The sequence below is a fragment of the Podarcis liolepis genome (genome assembly GCF_965112155.1).
Source record: "Podarcis liolepis genome assembly, chromosome: 1".
NCBI classification, from domain to species: Eukaryota; Metazoa; Chordata; class Lepidosauria; order Squamata; family Lacertidae; genus Podarcis; species Podarcis liolepis.
In genome coordinates, this window is record NC_139554.1 from 38,443,057 (window position 1) to 38,451,170 (window position 8,114).

Genomic DNA, 8,114 nt, shown 5'->3' on the forward strand with positions numbered 1-8,114 from the left:
ACGTACAATTAAACCATTATATTTAACACTCATTGGCAGTTTCTTGCAATTCACCAGTAAATTCTACAGTAAAATCGCTGGAAAGCATATTTTAGTGTGAATATCAGTACAACTTATGTTTCTGAGCTCGTCTTTTGAGAAATGGGTTTGAGGGGTTGAGAGATGTTGCCTTATTATGAGCTGCTGTAGGCTCCATGGTGCACACATCTATTTCCTACTGAGATTTTGAAAACATTGCCACTCATTGCATACAGTGAATTTAAATACCCAATCATTATTTTTTCACATATTAGTGCCTGTACTTGTGTGCATGATCTTTTTATGATTACAAAACATTCATTTTTAAATGAACTTAGAAGATTTATTCCTCGCATCAATTTTATTACCTTGCAAACATCTTGAATCCATCATCTTTAATTGTTGCTTTTATTATTTAGTATAGATATTTATTGCCTTCTCTATATTTTTGCAATTTGTTGATTTTATAGCCTAACATTTAGCATTGTTACTGGATGACATTAAAATCTCCAGCTAATATATTTAAATAAATGAGGGAGGAGGAGATTTGTGGCACCCACTGCATTTGAATTATACTGCCTAACCAAGATTTGAATCATAGGCGTCTCCTCTGGGATTTTTCTTTCTTCTTTCTTTTTTTACATAATCATTGAATATAATTTTATGCAGTATACTCATTTCTTTCCATGTCTCAGCTAGTTTCTGCTGAAATAGTAATACATTTCTATCCTTATCCTGAAATTTTCTATCTTAAATGGTGACAGACCTTTTGCGACAGTGATATAATCAAATCCAGCTCAGATCAAGGTCATAACAATGAGACGGCTAATGAAGGGCTGTGATAATCTCTTTTTTCCACGCTACATCCCACACTGTGTTCATTAATTTTAGTCAAAGGCCTGATAATTCCACTTAATACTCTGCAACAGGGTGTTCTTCAAGATAGAATTGTGAACCTGGATGTTGAGATTAATAGCAAAGGTGTTGCCGTGGTCCTTCCCTGTGCTCTGGCTAACTGGTATTCATTTAAATCAAGCATCTTGTGAAATCGTCTCCATTTAAGATCTGCTATACTGTTGCATCTCGTGGTCATCAGATTTCATGCTGACTTGCATTTGCATTTTTCCATGGCATCCATTGTTCACTAAAGTATGATTATTTATCAGATGGAAGCAACTCGGTTCAATACAGCATTCTGTTTCTTCATACATACACAATCCACAGACAGAAAGAAACACACTCTCGTTCACATCTCAGCTTGTCGACCAGGAGCTACATACTGGTGGTCACCTGTTCTTCCAGAGCCTGATTCCCCATATTCTCCCCCAGCCTTGCAATATACACATTGTAATGAGACTGGATTGATATGTAGTTCTGAGCAGCATGCCAGAGCCGTAGATTTCAAATGCTGATGAACTGGGGGCAGGTGAGGAAACTGTGATGGTTTCTTTTTTGCTGCCTCCAACAAATGATCTGTATTGTCAGGACTGACTGCACTGAGCATCAGTTGAGTGACTACATCAAACAGATCTTCACACACTAATCAAGAGAAATTTAAGCTGTGGTCTAAACCACTGAGCCTAGGGCTTGCCAATTGGAAGGTTGGCGGTTCAAATCCCGGCGATGGGGTGAGCTCCTTCCTGAGGCTGGAATGCTGGAATGTGTGCAGAGGAGGGCAACTAAGATGATCAAGGGTCTGGAAACCACGCCTTATGAGGAACAGTTGAAGGAACTGGGTACGTTTAGCCTGGAAAAGAGAGAGGACTGAGAGGAGATATGATAGCTACCTTCAAATATCTCAAGGACTGTCACATACAGGGAAGAGAGAACAAGCTTGTTTTCTCCTGCTCTGGAAGGTAAGTCCTGAACAAATGCATTCAAGCTACAAGAAAGAAGATTCCAACTAACCATCAGGAAGAACTTTCTGATGGTAAGAGCAGTTAGTGGAATGGACTCTCTCAGGAGGTGGTGGACTCTCCTTCCTTGGAGGTTTTTAAGCAGAGGTTGGATGGCCATCTGTCCCAGATGCTTTAGCTGAGATTCCAACTTTGCAGAGGGGTGGACTACATTACCCTTGGGGTCCCTTCCAACTTTCTAATTCTATGATTTTATGATTCCATGGTCACCAGTGCATCATAAAAAGGTTGTCGGAAGGACACTTTGTGTCTGTATGTGTTAAGGGTGTGTATGTGTGTGTTTATGTTAAGGGTGAGCAATTGTGTGCATGCCTGGTCTCTCCCACTTTAGGGTCAGTTTTCCATTGGGGTAATGCACCCCCTGCTATAACCCCTCATAGACCCACTAACCTGGGAGTAATCCGCATTACAAATAATGGGACTTACGTCTGAGTACAGAATGTGTAGTACTGCAATCCTCCTGTTTGCCAAGCTTACTTTTGAAATTGATGGGCACTACATACATCTGACAGACACCAGAGGACTCAAAGAACAGTCCTCTCATGCTTTCAGCTTTCTTGGTTTGTTTTAAATGTGAGAATCAGTTTAACGTGAGCAATGGGATATATCATTTGGGAAAGAATGAGAGGGATAAGTTAGGGAGCTATTTTTATTTATTAACCTGATTCAAAAAGCCTTTTTATGTGCTCTCCATTCCTTATTGACTTTCTGCACAAAGCATAAAACTTAAAGTCTTATTTTAAATGGCCTATCACATCTATATCATTTAGAACCTACCTTGTAGATCTTCTAGCCTCTCTGCTCTGTTTTTATGCTGAGTCTGCTGTCCTTTAGCTTTTAATAATTCTCATTTTTATTGCTATTGTTGTTTTAAATTGTTTGAGCTGCTCTGGGAGTCTTTGGCCTGAATATTGGGTTATTCAGTCCTTCTAATAAATAACTAATGGGCTACATCAATTTTCTTTTTCAAAGAAAGCAAAATATTGTTTTCCATTTGATCAAGCACACAGAATACTTCCAGCCCAAACACTACAGATATGCAAAGCAGGTGGAAGAAACAGGAAGATGTGATTGGTGGAGATACTGCTGATGTCACAAAGCACCCCAGTTCTGACTGAGCAACCCAGTATATTGACACAACTCATGCACTAGATAATGTTGTCACCCCATGGCCAAAGCTGAGAGGAAGTGGGGGTTCTGCAGTCACCACAAAATGTGAATCCCACATCAGAGGTAACGTTATGTGTCATTTGATGGTGCATGATCAATCTATTTAAAGTTTGTAATAGCAGTCAGGGGGAGTGGGGTCTAGGCAGATGATCAGCATAGGGTCTGCAGCGTGCAAGGAGAGACCTTAACCCCTGATGAAATAATAATAATAATAATAATAATAATAATAATAATAATAATAATGCATATATTACCTTTTCCTTCCCCCTCCTCATTTATTTCCCACAACAACCCCATGAAGTAGGCTGAGAGTCAGTAACTGGCCCACAATCACCCAGTAAGCTTCACAGCTGAGGGGGGATTTGAACCCGGGTCTGCCAGGTCCTAGTCCAACACTCTAACCACTACACCACACTCGCTCCCAAGTTGTTGACATGGGAAGAAGCTGCTCTTGGTGGAGTGGATATATTGTACATTCACAAAGTGGTGATGGGACAGTGTGTGAGCTTTTCATTACGATATCTGTGTTTCAAATATTCAAAGTGTTTCACATACTTTGCATTGTAATTCAGAAAGGCCCTTGCCTCATTGGTAGCATTTCTGGTTAGGATTCAGAAAGTCTCGGGTTTCTTATCTCGCATTTCCAGGTAAGGCTGGGAAAGACTCCACTCTGAAACCCTGCAGCAAGGGTAGCCCATATGATGCTCTCCTGATATTGCCAGACTACAGCTCCCATCACCCCACACCATTGCCATGCTTGCTGGAGCTCATGGGAGTTGGAGTCCAATGGCATCCGAAAGTCACCACCACATTGACTACTTCTACCCTGGAGCCTTGCTGTCAGTCAGTGTGCAGACCAAACTGAGTCAGGTGGGCCAATGGTCTGATCTGTTATATGGTAGCTTCTTAGGTTCCTAACTTGTAATCATCACAGCAGCCTCGTAAAGTTTCCGCCACAAAGGAAACTTAAGGCCTAGATTTTTTAAAAAAACGCAACACCACCACAAAACCTTAAAAGTCTTACCGGTTTGTTTTTCTCCTGAAATGAATTATCCTGAGTGAAAAACAAGATGTCAGTTCAGGCAGAGCTGTCTTCCCAGACTGTCTTCTTTTTAAGACGAATAAAATAATGGTGTTCAGCTAGAGCTTGAGGGGATACACTTTATTCGGAAAGGGCTTTAAGGTGGGTTTTCTCTAATTGTCTGCCTCTCTCTCTCTAAAAACTACATCTATCAACATTCAGTCAACTCTATTCTAGGTTCTGGTGTTAAGCACTTCAGGCAGGGAATTGTTTTAGAGGTTTTCAGAAAGTACTAGCAGCAAGGCATATTTTTATTTTTATTTTTTTAAAGCATTCCGATCATGATCTTCAGCTGGAAAGGCTCCCAGAGCACCAGATTAATTAAAGAAAGACCATCCCTGACCTCAGACAGCCCCTGAACTATAATGTAGAAGACACAACACAAAAAGAAAGAAAAGCTCTCACAATTACCAATATACAGTTTTATACATTGACCAGTAACAAAGGGCTATGGCTCAGTGTTAGAGCATCTGCTCTGCATGCAGAAATTTTGGTAACCAGCACGTCCAGGTAGCGTTGAAATTGCCCCCTGCCCGAAACTCTGGAGAGCTACTGCCAGTCAGTGTAGACAGTTCTGAGTTGCATGGACCAATCATCTGACTCAATAGGAGGCAGCTTCCTATGTTACTCATGAAAACAGCTCAGGGAGAGGAGGAGCCAAATAAATAGAGATGGTGTCTCAGGCGAGCTCTACAGCCCCATCTCTTCCCTCTGCTGCAGCCAGATGGAATGTTGAAGAAGGAGCCACATGGAAGGGATCTCTTTGCAGAACCAATGGTGGATCCCTCCTTCCCATCTGTATTTCAGCCTGATGGAATAGCTGGTGCTGGGTGACAGCCTGTGTGTGTGTGCTGGGTTGCTCAACGGCACAGAAACTGTTACCTTTCCAAGGTTTACTATTTTATTATGGTTCCAGTTACAGATAGGTAGCCGTGTTGGTCTGCCATAGTCAAAATAAAAAAATTCCTTCCAGTAGCACCTTAAAGACCAACTAAGTTAGTTCTTGGTATGAGCTTTCGTGTGCATGCACACTTCTTCAGATACACTGTATTGTATCTGAAGAAGTGTGCATGCACACGAAAGCTCATACCAAGAACTAACTTAGTTGGTCTTTAAGGTGCTACTGGAAGGAATTTTTTTATTTTATTATGATTTTATATATGTTGGAAGCCACCCAGAGTGGCAGGGGCAACCCAGCCAGATGGACAGGGTACAAATTTATTACAGTCGTAACTTGGAAGTCGAATGGAATCCATTCCGGAAGTCCGTTAAACTTCCAAAACATTCAAAAATCAAAGCACGGCTTCTGATTGGCTGCAGAAAGCTCCTGCAGCCAATCGGAAGCCGCGGAAGCTCCGTCAGATGCTCAGCTTCCAAAAGAACATTAAAAAACCGGAACAGTCACTTTTGGGTTTCGATTATTTGGGAGCCAAAATGTTGGAGAACTATGCTGTTCGACTTCCAAGGTACAACTGCATTATTATTATTATTATTATTATTATTATTATTATTATTATTATTACTATTATTATTATTAAACTGCTTGCTGCAAGGCTTGTTGAACTACAAAATACAAAAACAGCATAACAGATGTTGCCCATGTATTATGGTTGCCATACCTCCTTAAAGCACATACCTCCTTTAAAACATCTGTTTTTAAATACATGTTTTTTAAAAAGGATATAAAAGTCTTGTGGAAACCAGTCTGAGTTCTCTGCATAAGCATATGAAAATCCATTATGTTCAGAAAAATGCCTTGGTGTTTCTTAATGTAAGCAAGTAAAAAAACCAAACAAACCAGACCATAAATACTGTACCATACAAAAATGCCCAGCTAACAGCACATCAGGTAGATTCTTCAACACCAGAATTAAATTGGGTAAATTCCTTACTACCATGTTCATCCTGCTTCCATGTGGCTTCCACTACTTTTAACACTTTTGCTTACTTGAAGGAATATACAGGATGATCCACAGATAAGGAATCTACAGTCGGCAAATGGAAGAGGGTGACGGCGCTAGAAACTCAGTTGAGCAGCCCCAAACTATCCAGAATGTACACATAGTAACAACACAGGAAGGGCAGTCTACTCATCCTTCTGGCAGCCGGAGAACTGCTGCCGAACACCCGGCCGTGGATTCCCCATTGCTACCCCAGGTTCCTGTAGGCGAGAATCTTACTGGGGAGAGAGCACAATGCTCTGCGAGAGGAGAACCAGCTATACATCTTCCCCCACCCATTCAGGATTCGACGCTGGCAACATGTCAGCACATTGTTGGTCTCCTTGGACAAATCACTGACCAGCGTGAGTACGAGGTGCTTTGATTAGGTACAACAGCATTTCATTTGCTTGCCTCCTCCAAATCCAAAGGGGCTTTTGGTCTGGTTTCAATTGGAGACACATCTCACATAGCCCTGGAAAAGTTCTAGAACATTCTACCAGTTTCCATTGGTGCTCCTTAAGAGGTTCCTCTGGATTTCACAAAGTGCACCAGGGTCTTAAATAACAACAACAACAACAACAACAACAACAACTTATTATACTCCGCCCATCTGGCTGAGTTTCTGGGTGGCTTCCAACAAAATATTAAAATACAATAGTCCTTCAGATACTAAAAGCTTCCCTAAACAGGGCTTCCCTAAACAGGGCTGCCTTCAGATGTCTTCTGAAAGTTTGGTAGTTGTTGTTGTTTTCTTTGACATCTGGTGGGAGGGTGTTACACAGGATGGGTGCCACTACTGAGAAGGCCCTTTGCCTGGTTCGCTGTAACTTTGCTTCTCTCAGTGAGGGAACCGCCAGAAGGCCCTCGGTGTTAGACCTCAGTGTCCAGGCAGTGTCCAGGGTCCTAACTAGAGGATCTCCTTCATACCTTGCTGTGGGGGGGGGATGAGTTTAAGGAGTATGGTGCACCATTTCTGCTTCTACTGGGCTTGGCTATTTGATGGGTTCACAGTGTTATTTGCTGAAGGAATATAACTGACTGTGCAACGCCCTGTCTTCTTGGCAGAGGACAGCATCATGAGAGAACTGCGGGTCATGCGCAGAGAGATGCGGCTTTTGAAAGGTGAACAGCGCCGGACCACTGCCAGAGTAGTCTCTGTGGCACATGCCTTTGAAGCATTCAAGGAACAGTTTCAGTGGCAACAGGGTTGAAGTCACGTGATTCCTTCCTATGCATGCACCTTCAGCCAACCGTTCAGAACTTTTGGGTGCTTCCCTTTCTCCGTGGATGTTGTTCAGCCATGTTTATTAAAATCTTCACTGTACAAACTACTGCCCACTTGACTGGTGATCAAAAGTCAGAAGGGTGTGCTTGATGACTGGCTGTCTATGAGTCTAAAAGTCACCCTACTAGAGGTTGGGGGAAGAGTGTATACTTTAGAGTAAGATGCTCTTGGAGTGTAGAACAGATGATTGAACGGGTGGGGTTGGGTGGGAAACATGTGCATCTTCCAGTCTACAGTAAATCTCTACTGCTTTCCTACCACTGGATCTACTCAGAAGTAAGCTCCATTACTTCCAGGGGGGGGGGGGGAATCTGTTTGCAATCCTGTTGGCTCAGAAAATGGTGGGAACTTTGTTCTATAATTTCCCCATGGTTTTCATGGATGACACCATGTGAAAAACCTTGAGACAGTGTTCTAGCATACAGTTATTTAGGGAGGGGTAGTACTTCTGGCGGAGGACACATTGTGCTCCTTCTGGGGTAGTTGGTCCACCTTTGGTCCCCACCCGGCACTCAGCTCTCACCTGTGGCTCCTAGAAGCTGCCAGCATATGGCAGTGGCCACATCCCAGGAACAGCTTTGATTGGCTGACTAAACCAGGTGAGGGTAGCTGATTGGTCTCAAACCCTTGGTGAGTTGAGGACTTCTCCAGCATGTGGAGGCAGGCTCTGGCGATTTGAAAAAACGAGGCCAATAGTGGGT

The 8,114-nt window shown here is 42.5% G+C and overlaps 1 long non-coding RNA gene across 1 annotated transcript; it reads left to right on the forward strand.

Annotated features, from left to right (window-relative positions):
- The first annotated feature begins 3,012 nt into the window (after positions 1-3,012).
- On the forward strand, positions 3,013-7,456 carry LOC310710266. Its single transcript, XR_014527914.1, has 3 exons — positions 3,013-3,167; positions 6,140-6,490; positions 7,194-7,456. It is a non-coding gene; the product is annotated as an uncharacterized lncRNA (long non-coding RNA).
- The last annotated feature ends 658 nt before the right edge of the window (positions 7,457-8,114 follow it).